The following is a 13,090-nucleotide window of genomic DNA, read 5'->3' on the forward strand; positions in this document are numbered from 1 at the left end:
CCCAAATTGTCGGTCTTCAGAATCATGTAATACAGCAAGAGATAACTGATATAAGTATTGTGGCTAAATTGCATATAGAGAATTTGTATTTCCCGACTGCATAGGAAATCATGATACCAAAAAAAAAAAAAAAAAAAAGAAAGAAAAGAAAAGAAGGATAGTGGGAGTACATTTGAGGAATAATCCAGATGGAATTAAGGACTTTGCTCCTTCTCATGTTGCCAGTCAGAGGACTCTTGATTTCCTTCTGGACTATCTAACTCTGACTGAAACTAACTCTATTCCATCATTAGTACATCCTAGTTAAGCAGAGATGGAATTTTAATGAACTGCAATTCCTGTTGTGACCACACTTGCCTAAATCCTCATTTATTTCATACCTAATTTATTGTAACAACTGATTTTTCTTACTCTAAATTTATTTCTACTCCAATTTATATTGTTGTCTACAATCAGACCAAGTGTTTTTTAATGTCTTTTTCTACATGTTGAACCCCTGCTCAAAATGCTTCAAAATCTATTTCCAGGCAGCCCGGGTGGCTTAGCGGTTTAGTGACACCTTCAGCCCAGGGCCTGATCCTGGAGACCCCGGATCGAGTCCCAAATCAGGCTCCCTGCATGGAGCCTGCTTCTCCCTCTGCCTGTGTCTCTGCTTCTCTCTCTCTCTCTCTCTCTCTCTCTCTCTCTGTGTCTCTCATGAATAAATAAATAAATAAAATCTTTTAAAAAATCTATTTCCTATTGCCCCAAAAGGTCTCTGAAAACAAAAGTAACAAAATAAATTTTTAAAACTTGAAAAATGATAAATTGGACTTCATAAAAATTTTTAAAAGTCTGTTCTAATGATGCTGTCAAGAAAATGAAGACAAGCCACAGACAAGGAGAAAATACTTGTAAAATACACATCTGGTTACTGATGTAGCGAAACACCGGGATACCTGCACCCCAATGTTCATAGTAGCAATGTCCACAATAGCCAAACTGTGGAAGGAGCCACCATGTCCTTTGACAGATAAAGGATAAAGAAGATGTGGTCTATACATACAATGGAATATTACTCAGCCATTAGAAAGGATGAATACCCACCATTTTCTTTGACATGGATGGAACTGGAGGGTATTATGCTGAGTGAAATAAGTCCATCGGAGAAGGACAATTATCATATGGTTTCACTCATATGGGAAATATAAGAAATAGTGAGGAATTATGAGGGAAAGGAGGGGAACTAAGTGGGAAAAATTAGAGAGGGAGACAAACCATGAGAGACCCCTGACTCTGTAAAACAAATAAAGGGCTGTGGAAGGGGAAGTGGTTGGGGAGATGGGGTAACTGGGTGATGGGCACTGAGGAGGGCACTTCATAGAATGAGCACTGGGCGTTATACTATATCTTGCAATTTGAATTTAAATTAAAAAAAATTTTAAAAACACATATCTCTTTTATGAAGATTTTTTTCAAAAAAATTCCCAGAACTCAGGAGTAAGGAAACAACCCAGTTCTTTCAAAGAACAGGTTATATGAGCAGACATTTAACCAAAGGAATGATATGAGTAGCAAATAAACACATGAAAAGATATTCACCAGCATAATTCATTAAGAAAATACAGAATAGGGGATCCCTGGGTGGCTCAGCGGTTTAGCGCCTGCCTTTGGCCCAGGGCGCGATCCTGGAGACCCGGGATCGAATCCCACGTCGGGCTCCCGGTGCATGGAGCCTACTTCTCCCTCTGCCTATGTCTCTGCCTCTCTCTGTGTGTGTGTGACTATCATAAATAAATAAAAATTTTAAAAAAACAAAAAAAAAGAAAATACAGAATAAAACTGCAAGGAATATCACTACATGACTATAGAAAGGCTTTAAAAAAAAAAAAAAAAAAAAAACTATCACTGGGCAGCCCAGGTGGCTCAGTGGTTTAGTGCCGCCTTCAGCCCAGGGTGTGATCCTGGAGACCTGGGATCGAGTCCCAAGTTGGACTTCCTGCATGGGGCCTGCTTCTCCCTCTGCATGTGTCTTTGCCTCTCTCTCTCTCTCTCTATGTGTGTTTCTCATGAAAAATAAATAATCTTAAAATAAACTATCACTATCAGGTGCTGATAAGGATGCAGAGCATCCATGTTCCTGCTGGATATGCAAAATGGCACAGTCCCTTTGGAAAACAGTTTGACAATTTCTTACAAATGGTAGGGAGAATTATGACCTAGCTTTCAGCATATTTGCACCTAAAAATTATACACAGCCTTTTAACATAGCTAATCACAAAAGCTAAAGTGAAATATAAAAAATGCTGAAGACAGATTAAGTATAAAACAATCTAGGATAGTATGTATTCACATAAAAGAAGTATAGCTTAAGTTGGATACAGTGAAGAAGCACTGAATTGCTACTATTTACATTTATCATTAATAATAGTGGTAGTTAAGCCTAAATTTACAGATCCTCCCAAATAGGTCTGATCAAATGTATTCAAAGCTACTTACAGCAATGCTTTTCTTTTCTAGTGGTGTTTCATTTTTTTTAACTTAAAAAAAAAAAAAAAACAGTTTTATTGAGATGCAATGCACATACCAAGCAATTCACCTATTTAAAGTGTATAATTCAATGATTTTAAGTGTATTCACAGATATTCGCAACTACTACCACAATTTTAGAATATTTTCATCATTTCAAACAAACAACAAACAAAAGCCCTCTAAGCCTTTTCATTATTATGTTCACAATCCTCCCCCAGACCTAAGGAAGCATAATCTCCTTTATGTCTCCATGGATTTCCCTGTTCTGGACATTTCATATGAATGGACCCAGGTAATCTGTGGCCTTTTGTGATTGGCTTCTTTTACTTTCCACTGTATGGCTATACCACATTTTGTTTATTTTTTCACTAATTGATGGACATTTGGGTGGTTTCCACCTTCTGGCTGTTGTAGATACTGCTGCTAGAAACATTCATGTAGAAGGTTTTTTTAATATTTATTCTTTCTCAATATAGACATTTATAGCAATCAATTCTTCTCTAAGCCCTGCTTTCACTGCTTAATATCAGTTTTTGGTATCTTGTACCTTCATTTTCATTCATCTCGAAGTAGTTTCTGACTTCTTGTGATTTCTTCTTTGACCCGTAGGTTATGTAGGAGTATGTTGTTGAATTTCCACAAATTTGTGAGTCTCCCAGTTGTTTTCCTGTTACTGATGTCTGATTTCATTCCACTGTGTCTGGAGAACATGCTTCTTATTATTTCTATCCTTTTAAATGTATTGAGGTTTAGTTTATGGCCTAGCATATGGTCTGTCCCGTGTGCTTGAGAGAATTGTATATTCTCCTATGGGGTGCAGGGCTCTATACATGCTAGGTCTAATTTGATTTATACTCTTGTTCAAGGCTTGCTTTTCCTTATTGATCTTTTGTCTCCTTGATCTGTCCATTATTGAAAGTAGGGGTACTGAAGTCTCCAACTATTGCTATTGAACTATTTCTCTCTGCATTTCTCTCAGTTCCACTTCATACACCGTAGTGCTCTACTATTAGATGTGGATACATATATAATCATTATGTCTTCCTGATTGATATACCCTTGATGGATCTTTTTATCATTATAAAATCTTTATGTCTGTTGTCCGGTAGCCGTATAGCCACTCCAGCTTTCCTGTGGTAGCTGTCCACATGATATACTTTTGCTCATCCTTTTATTTCCTATCAATTTGTTGCTTAGAATCTAACAAAAACACATGGTTTTCATAAGTTATAAGGTAAAAACCCTCATAGTTAGCACCAGAACTTTCCTTAGCTGCTTCAGAAGCCCCTCTGTGTGGCATTCCAAACACAGTCTTGTCCTTGCCCCCCAAATTAATGACTATCTTGACTTTTCTAGTAATCTAGAAAATCAGATTAGTAATCTAGTAATTCCTAATTACTAGAAAATCTAGTAATTCTTTGACTTCTTTAAAGTTTTACAACACCAATGTGTAGCCATAGATGCTATGGTTTAGCCTCTCCTGGTTTGTTTTTGTTTTTGTTTTTTAATCTGTTAAGTTTCTTCTTCAAAGCTGTATGGTTTGGTTGAAGCTGGCCTATCTGAAATGAGAATGGAAATAGAATTCAGCCTTGTTTAAGAAGCTCTAGGAAGTCAAGAATCAGAGACTCAAACATCTTGCAGAACTGCAAAAGCATGTCTGCCGCGTGTATCCTAAATCCTGTTTGGACAGAGGCGAGAAGTGGAAATGTGGAACGTAAGATTCAAGGAAGAATCACAGAAATTAGGGACATGAGATTCTCAGTCCCCTCCTGCCCCCTGCTGTCTGCCTGAGGTAAAGCCTGTTGCCATGGGGAAGCACCAGCTGGAAGTGGGATGTGGAGGCTGGAAGATATGGGCTCTACCCTCCCCCACAAAACACAAACTATTGCTTAACCTTCAGAGGCAGAGGTCAAGAAAGTAGCCACCAAGCTGAGACCTAACACAGAGCAAGAGCCTGTGCTAGAAGACAGGAACCGAAGGGCAGGATGCCAAGTCCAGGGCCACTGTACATGATTTAGGACACTGAAGAGCACAGAGTTTCCAAGAATCAGATTGTCAATGAGCCTTTTAGTTAATCTCAAAAACTGGTAAATGGGGGTCAGGGATTACTAATCCCCAAGACCGTCTCCTGTCTCCCAAAACAACACTTACAGGAAATGAGCTGCAGAAGCCTAGCAGCACATGGAGGAGGAGAATCCTCCTGGACCTTGCCCTCCAGTGTAGCTCTGGAAAGCAAGGCAAGTGGGAAATCCCTCCAAGGTGCAGCTGAAGTCAGCTGGGAATGGTGAATTGTGGGTGGGAAGAGGAGGGCACAGAGAACCACAAGAATCTGGAAACACCATCCTTTCTGGGAGCAGCTAAGAACCTGTGCTGCCTTCAGTGGACATGAACAGCTATTTTCACCTGAGCCAGCCCAGCCCAAGTACTACTATCTCCTAAACCAGGTCTGGGCCATTTAACACTAGAAATACTGAGGACGGACTGGAATGGGTTGAAAAGCCCGGAGAGCCTCCTGGGAGGTGAGGAAAAGACTTGTATGATGAACTCTAAAACCAAAAGAAGAAAAGTTTGGGATGTTCCAGAAACACCCATGGCATATGATGGTGCTGGCCAGGAAGGAATGATGTGCCCAGCCCCCTGGGCACCACTGTGCTACCCTATGTCTCAGTCCTAGTGCCGCCATCAGGGACAGAGTCCTGGAGGACCTGGCCCTAAGAACAATCCTTCAGCGTGTGCTAATAAGAAAAACTCAGCTTAACAGAATCGGCTTTGGAAAATCAACTCAACAGAGTCAGGAAGCTGCTCTTGATCTATGCCAGTGCTAGGTGGCATTAGGTAACCTGAAGAAGTGTAGAGCAGCATCCTTCTTCAGAAAGACGGGAGAGCTTTCAAGGAAGGAAAAATCCGGTCTCAAAGTCTACTTTGGAAGTTTTGGGGGGCATTTTTGATAATCACAACAGTGAGAGCTGGAATACAACTGGCATCTATTGGGCAAGGGCCAAGAACAGTGGACATCCTGCGACATACAGGGCAGGTCCACACTCTGAAGAACTGTCCCACAGCCTGCAGTGCTTTATGCCCTAAGAGACCTTTGCGTAGGCAAAACATGCAGGATTTTACTTAAAACCTGGGCCAAAATAGGTTCACATTTAAACCTGGAAGGAGGGATCCCTGGGTGGTGCAGCGGTTTGGCGCCTGCCTTTGACCCAGGGCGCGATCCTGGAGACCCGGGATCGAATCCCACGTCGGGCTCCCGGTACATGGAGCCTGCTTCTCCCTCTGCCTGTCTCTGCCTCTCTCTCTCTCTCTCTCTCTCTCTTTGACTATCAAAGATAAAAAAAAAAAAACCTGGAAGGAGAACACAACTGCTGTTTATACTTAAATGAAAAGTATTAGGGGAATACGTTGCATTCCTCAGGAAAGCAACTGCCCTGTTAATCAAGGGAGGATTAAACTCTTGTCAAAAACTCTACCAAAATTGGGGCACCTGGGTGGCCCAGTCAGTTAAGTGTCTGACTCTTGATTTCAGCTCAGGTCATGATCTCAGGGTCCTGGGATTGAGCCCCAAGTCAGGCTCCACGTTCAGCTGGGAGTCTGCTTGAGGATTTCTCTCCCTCTGCCCCTTCCCCTGCTTATGTTGTCACTCTCTCTCCAGATAGAGAGATAGATAGGTAGGTACCTAGGTAGGTAGATAGATGATAGATAGATAAATAGATAGATAATAGAACAGCAAAAACAAAAAACAAACAATAAAACCTATATGTTCCTAATCTTAGATAATTGTTCCTAGTCTTAGATGATCATATCAATGACAATAGCTCTGCAAATGGCATTTGAGTCTTTGGCACACCTCTAAAAGTCTGTATTTGCAATGGCTGTATTTGTGGTGATATGATGTACAAGGAGAAGAATCTACTTCTTTATGTCTGAGAGCATTTACTTATTGAATATATATCATTAAGTTTAATGCCCCTTTCTTTCTTCTTTATATGCCAGTCAGACCATTATATTGCTTTTTAAACACTTAAGTAAATACATATGTATATACATATAGATACATATATATACTATGAATTTCATTTTAGGAAAATAAAATGGGTGCATCAATCATAATGAGCTAATTATACCACAGAAATCAACAACCCTGTGTTAATCTCTGTGATTTAAAACAATCAAAATTTATTTCTGCCACAAATGGCATCCCCACATTGATCTTCGCTCCAGCAGAGGAAACGAGAACATGACAAATCTCACACGGCTCTTGAATGCTTCAGTAGCAAAGTGGCCCAGTTCACTTCTGCTCACTATTCGTCGGCTAGTGCAAGTCACATGGTCACGCCTGACTTCAAGGACTGGGGTGAAAGCCATCCAATTTCTTTCCCATAAAGAGAAGGATCAAAATTTTTAGGAAAGCCCTAATGGCCACCCAAAATTGTGATGAAAAAGGCATGTTGGATTTCATAAGATTAGTAACTGCTGCATTAGGAAGATCTCACCCCATGCAAATTGTAGAAGAAAAGAGAAAAGCTTTGGCTCTAAGGTCAGTCTGCCATCCCAGCGATCATGAGAGCCCTTGTGAAAGAGGTGACATTTGGAAGGTGGGTGCCTTTTGGTTCTTGGGAACAGTGGCTAATACTTCAAAAATGGACTGGGAGCTGGAGAAAGAAATATGTTGTGCACCTACTCTGTGCAGGCATAAATTCCCCCCAGGCAGCCATTGAACAGGGGATCATGAGTAAGGCAAGCAAGTATTAAAAATTTAGAAGTGTCCTCGAAGTCACTTATTTCCACAAATGTCCCTGGTTAACTCCTGTGCAGTAAAATTTGTTTTGTGTCCATCAGGCACAGGAGGATAAATAAAACACACCCCTGCCTGGGAGAGCTTCGACCTCCTAAGGCTACAGGTCTTGGGAGGTCTTATTATTTTTTTTTTTTGAAGTCTTATTATTTTAGAACAAAGAACAGTGCAGTCTTAAGACGTTGGCTTGGAGAATAGAACTGGTAGCCAGTAGGGCCTGGGCTCCTTGAGAGGCTCACTTGCCTTGTCCCTGGGGCCATTTGTCAAGGGACCTTAGGTAGTCACCTCCAGCAATGGCAGAAACTTGCCTCCTACTGATTCACACCATCCCTGGTCCTCTAGGGAAACTCTTAGCTCTGAATGCAGAGACTAAATGAAATACTTCAGTGCCTTAAATGTGGAAAACCTAGAGAATATTCCAAGATCCCAAATACAGCATTTGTTTGGAAGTGCTTGGAAAATGCTTGGCAGCCATTGCCATGGTTTCAGATAACCACCCACAGCAGGAGCTGACATTGACTGAGGCTTGAACCATTGTGAGGAATTAGAACATCTGTCCCCATGGTTAAGTTTTGGGAAAATTGTCGGAGAGAGACTTGGTGATGTTGACCGATTAGCATATTTTATTTTCACTATAGAACTTACCTGAATTTATCTAATTGTCCATCATTTGTTTTCTCATTTCTTTCCCTCCCACTAGAACGTAACAAGCTTTGCCACATTTGCTGCTGTGTCCTCAAGGCCTGGGAGACTGCCCAGTTCAGAGAAGACACTCAGTCGATGTGTTTGTGGAATCAACGATCCTCTCTAACGTGCTCAAATCTAACCTAACCTCCCAGGCACGTTTTCCTGATCCTGAGAACAGACATTGTCTTTCCTGGGCCTCTTTGATGGCACGTGTTTTTGTTTGGATTCTATAGAAGAGCCTGAAATGGAGACTCCTAAGCAATGGAGTCTCCAAATGGAGACTCCTATCTCCTTCTAAGATATTGAGAATCATAAGCAAATAACTTTTCTCCCTTGGGAGAAATTATAGGGGAATGAGGGAAGCCGGAAGGGGCAGGGGGGTGCTAGGCAGAGATGTCATTGCAGCTGAATCTGTCCCCTCCTGCCCCTCCTTGCAGGGAACTGTGGCATGGACACCGCACCATAGAGACTGGCCACCCAGAGACAAGGGCCCGGGCTGTCATACCCCTGCATCAGTTAGTTGCTGGCCACAGGCGGCACCAGATGGGGAATGTGGAGGGAGGGTGGTGTTACCACTTGGGCATCCCTCAGCGATCATTTGGAGAAGGGGACAGGTGGATACCATTAGCAGCCCACACCTGCCGCGGCTGGCCCCAGGTAGGCATCTATAGCATCTGCTAGGGCATATCTCCCTGTGTGCCTTCCTTCAGTGTATTTATTAACTTCCTTATGAGCAGCAAGCTCCTTGAGATCAGAATCCTTATCTCTTTCACCTTCGTGTCCTTGAGGGAGGTCATAGTAAACATCTCAGTGGAAATCTGAGGCCCGAATGAATGAGTAACTGAGTGTATTTGTGTTTACAATTGAGTGTGAAAATCCTTACGCCCATATTCTCTTCCTAAATGACACCAAACATATGTTTCTTATATTTATGTGATCTTCAGAAATAAACTTTCTGTGTGATCGGGGGGGAAAAATGTAAGTTAATGCTTCACAACCGAAAATGCGAAGGGTTAAAACCTGCTGCCAAATCCTCTCTGGGCCACATTCTCTCCACAGGCGATTTAAGATAGAAGTTTTTCCTCTAGATGTTAATTATGGTAAACATTTTAGCTTGCTCTTGCCCCTCATTATTTCATTTATGAGTCATTGTGTGGAAGCAAGCTGGGTTGGATGAAAAATCCGGGCTGGGAAGGGCTCCTGCAACTTCCAGAAGGGAGCGCCGCGCTGCCTTGTTGGTAACTGAGTGACCAGCAGGGGGCAGTGCAGACCCACGCACTGATTTTTCCTCCCAAAGAAACCCAAGATCAGAGAGCTTGTCTCTGGACGATTTTGGCGGAATTGGTTCTCAGTGCCTGGGCTTTTTCTATTTGCTGTTACCTCACGTGCTCGTTCAGATTAGATGACAGGTTGGGTCATGACCTGTTTTAAGTATGTCCCTGGTCGAGATGCAGATAAATGAGGAGGCAAGGCCATTTACAGAGCCCAGGACACCCATTTTCTGCACTGTCTGTGCTTCCAAACATGTGGACCAGGGCCCAGTCTCAGATCCTATTGGTGTTGAGGGGCTCAGTGCAGCTTGGGTCTTACTCCTTCAGCCTTTCCAATGGTTCTGTGACCCTCTAATGCCCCTATTAAAACTCCTCATACTTGGAATACCCACAATAGCTTCTCTTCTCCTGACTCCTGGCTGATAGTGACATTAAAAGTTGACCCTTGGGTAACAGAACACTTCAAGTCTCCTTCCCAGTCTGCCCACCTGTCTTCTTCGTCTCCATTAATGGCACCCCGCCCCAGCCATTGCTCAACCCAAGAACCTGATCATCATCTTCCCTTAGCATGCCCAACCCAAGAGCAACTCCCGTTGGTTTGACCTCTATATGCCCCCAGTCATATCTCACCATGTCCACTGCTACACCTCCACTCCAAGCTAAATGATCATCCTTCCCATCTGGACAGTGGCAGCAGTCTCCAGATGAGCCTACAGTCCATTCTCTACAAGGTAGCCAGAGTGATTTGAACATACAAACCGCATGACCTAACTCTCCAGCTTAAAACTCTCCCAAGACTTTCCACTGAACTTGAGAAATATTCCAAATTTTTTATCATGGCCTATAAGATGCTACTTAACCTGGTCACTGCCTGCCTCTCAAACATCATGACCCTCCCCATGACTTACTGCACTCATTGTTTTGTCTTTTAAATTTCTCATTTCCATCACCTGGAGATTTCCCTTTCTTGCATTAGTTCTACTAATGCAAGATATATATATATTATGTATTTTTATATTATATATATATATATATATATATATATATATATATATCAATTCATCCAGAATTTCTATATATTTGAAATTGAAGTTTGCTTACCAGCCTTGTTGACCAGATATTTCATCCACACTGGTCTTTTTTCTGTTTCTAGAAACACCACTAAATCTGTGCCTACCCTCAGGATCTTTGCACTTTTCAGATCATTATTCTTTTGATCTTTCAATGACTATATCCTTGTCTTTTAGGTCTCAACTCAAGTGTCACCTTCTTGAGAGGCCTGTGTGGAGCACCGTGTTAAAATCTCTACCCCACTACCCTGTTTGGTTTTATATATTTTATTATTCATTTGCCTATATAATTTCTGCTTTTCTGATTAGAATATATTCCCTGCAAGAAAAAAAATCTTTTCCTTCACTCATGGTTTTATCCCAGGCATTTAAAGCACATAGAACTTAATAGATGTGCCATTAATATTTCTTGCATGAGTGTTCAAACTCAGTGTGACTTCAGAACAAAATTGTATGAGAAAATATCAGAGAAGCATTTAACTGGATTTGGAATCATAGGAAGCTTTTCAGAAGAAAGTGAAGAAGTCTTTGATAATACTACTTTCTCTGCTTCTAAAGTTTTGGGTTTGTTTTTTTTTTTTTTCCGTCTTCTTGGGTATTTGTTCATTAATACTCAGGCTCAAGAGCAATTCTCTTGAAAAAGTTTACCAAATCCTTCCTCCAGCTATTATCAAGTTCCTCTAACAGTCAAGATACTCTATGTCACAAGAGACTGAAAGCCTGACACCATCTCACATGTTGGGGACTGGTGAACTGACCATGAGCACTTTGGGGATCTTGCTAAAGGGAAGTCAAGTTAAAGATACATTCAGTTCGGGTTACAACTAAGTAGTGTGCTGTTGCTTCATTATGTAATTAGATTATTACTAAGTCATCTAGGAATCCTCTTATATTTCATTGAACATTACATATAAAAACAGAGGACTAGAGATCATAGCATAATATGAAGATGTCTGGCATTGTGATTAGTTGTGAAGAAACAAAGTTTGACATATACGGAGCTAGGCATTTGTCTGTAAAAAATAATCTTCCAATCATCAGATATGTAAAAGTTTAAGTGGGGGATTCTTTTCTCATTGATAATGAGTCCAAGTCATCAGTAATAAAACACATATTTTGATGAATTATGTGACTGAATTATATTTCAGTTATCTGTATGGAGAATGACAGAAAAATAGTTAATCCAGTGAAGATATAATCAAAGATCAAATGGACCAAAAAATAGACAAAAGTGTCATAGAGTAATTAATACAAATATTATATAATTTTTTTTGGATTTTGAAATATTTGTGATAGTTGTCAACTTCTCTCATTCTAAAAGGAAAAATGTTTATATCTAAGTTTGAATTTAAATCTTTGCATTTTTTTTATTAAAGATGACCCAACCCTCCCCCAAATTATATGTGTTTCAGACCTTATAAATCCTAGATCTGTGTTTGTTCAAGTCAGATAAATTGGCCACACAAAGATTTGACTCTCAAGTAGGTGTAGTGTCTTGGAACTGTCTGTGGTGCTGGACCTGAAGTTCACTCAGTTCTCTCCATGGTACTTCTTGCACAAACCCCCACCTATGCCAATAGATTGTGCTTGGAGATGAAGGGTCGGGATTATCAACTGAAGTCATGGTTAATGAATACGAATGAGTGCTTTTGTCCCTGGAGAGAATGTCTAAAAAGAAAAAGGTTGAGAAGAAAACCACAGACGACTCCCAAGTGTCAGGGAAACCCAAAGGACAGGCACACCAAAAGGGTATCATCTCAAGAAAAACATTGAGCACCAAACCATGCCTAAATCTAGATCAAGAGCAGAGAGAGGGAACCCAGGGTAAAGAAAACAAGTAAAGAGAATAGAATAAACTGGGGGTAGGGACTGTCTGGAAAGGGAATAGGAGACAATGACTGAGAGGGGTGGCCTGAGAGAAAGCCCAGAGGGCCACAACAAAGACCCTTTCCATTGAGTTGGTGGGACTTCACTCCCCAGTCTCCATGTGAAAGTCTATATGAGTTGGAATAGATGTAAATGATGGTTTTGTACAAGTCTTCTAGCATCCCTAATATGTGTAGTTGACTCAATATTTTTTTGGTTTGCCTTTGCTTCTGCTTTGGAATGGGCACTCAGTTTCTTTGAAAGCTGGGGTTATTTGAACACTGAGAGGTCAGTGTCTAGCCTTCCTGAATGGGCTTCATCCAGCTTCACCTGCTGAGACTGGGCCCCCTAAGCATTTGGATGCTCCAAATGTGATCTGGAAGGCAACGGAATCTTAGAAGCCAGGCAATTTCCATAGGAAACATGAGAAATGCTCAAAAAAGGACCAGACCAGGGCTGGGTGGGCCAGCACCAATGCATGTTTATTACAGTGGCCTGGGAAGAAAAGCCAATTAAAGCTTATGCTGCTGATGTCTGTGCTTGTCCTCCCCCTCTTAGTAAGTTAATCATTGTCCAGGCCTAAGTTTCACAAAAAGGCACTGTGATGTCTACTCAGTGTCCTCAGTAGAATGTCCGGAACAGTGGTTCCTAAAGTATTGTCTCCAGACCAAAGCAGCTGCCGCAGCAGCAGCACCTGAGAACTTTTTAGAAATGGAAATTATTAGGCAGGCCCTACCTCAGACCTTCTGGATCAGAAATTTGAGTCCAGCAATCCGTGCTTTAATCACCCTCAGGTGATTCTGATGCATGGTAATGCTTGAGAACCACTGGATACCCAAGAGGAACTCCTCACACTATCCATAGCAAAGAGCATCCTCAGGAATAAT

This window comes from Canis aureus, chromosome 18 (genome assembly GCF_053574225.1).
Source record: "Canis aureus isolate CA01 chromosome 18, VMU_Caureus_v.1.0, whole genome shotgun sequence".
Lineage (NCBI taxonomy): Eukaryota > Metazoa > Chordata > Mammalia > Carnivora > Canidae > Canis > Canis aureus.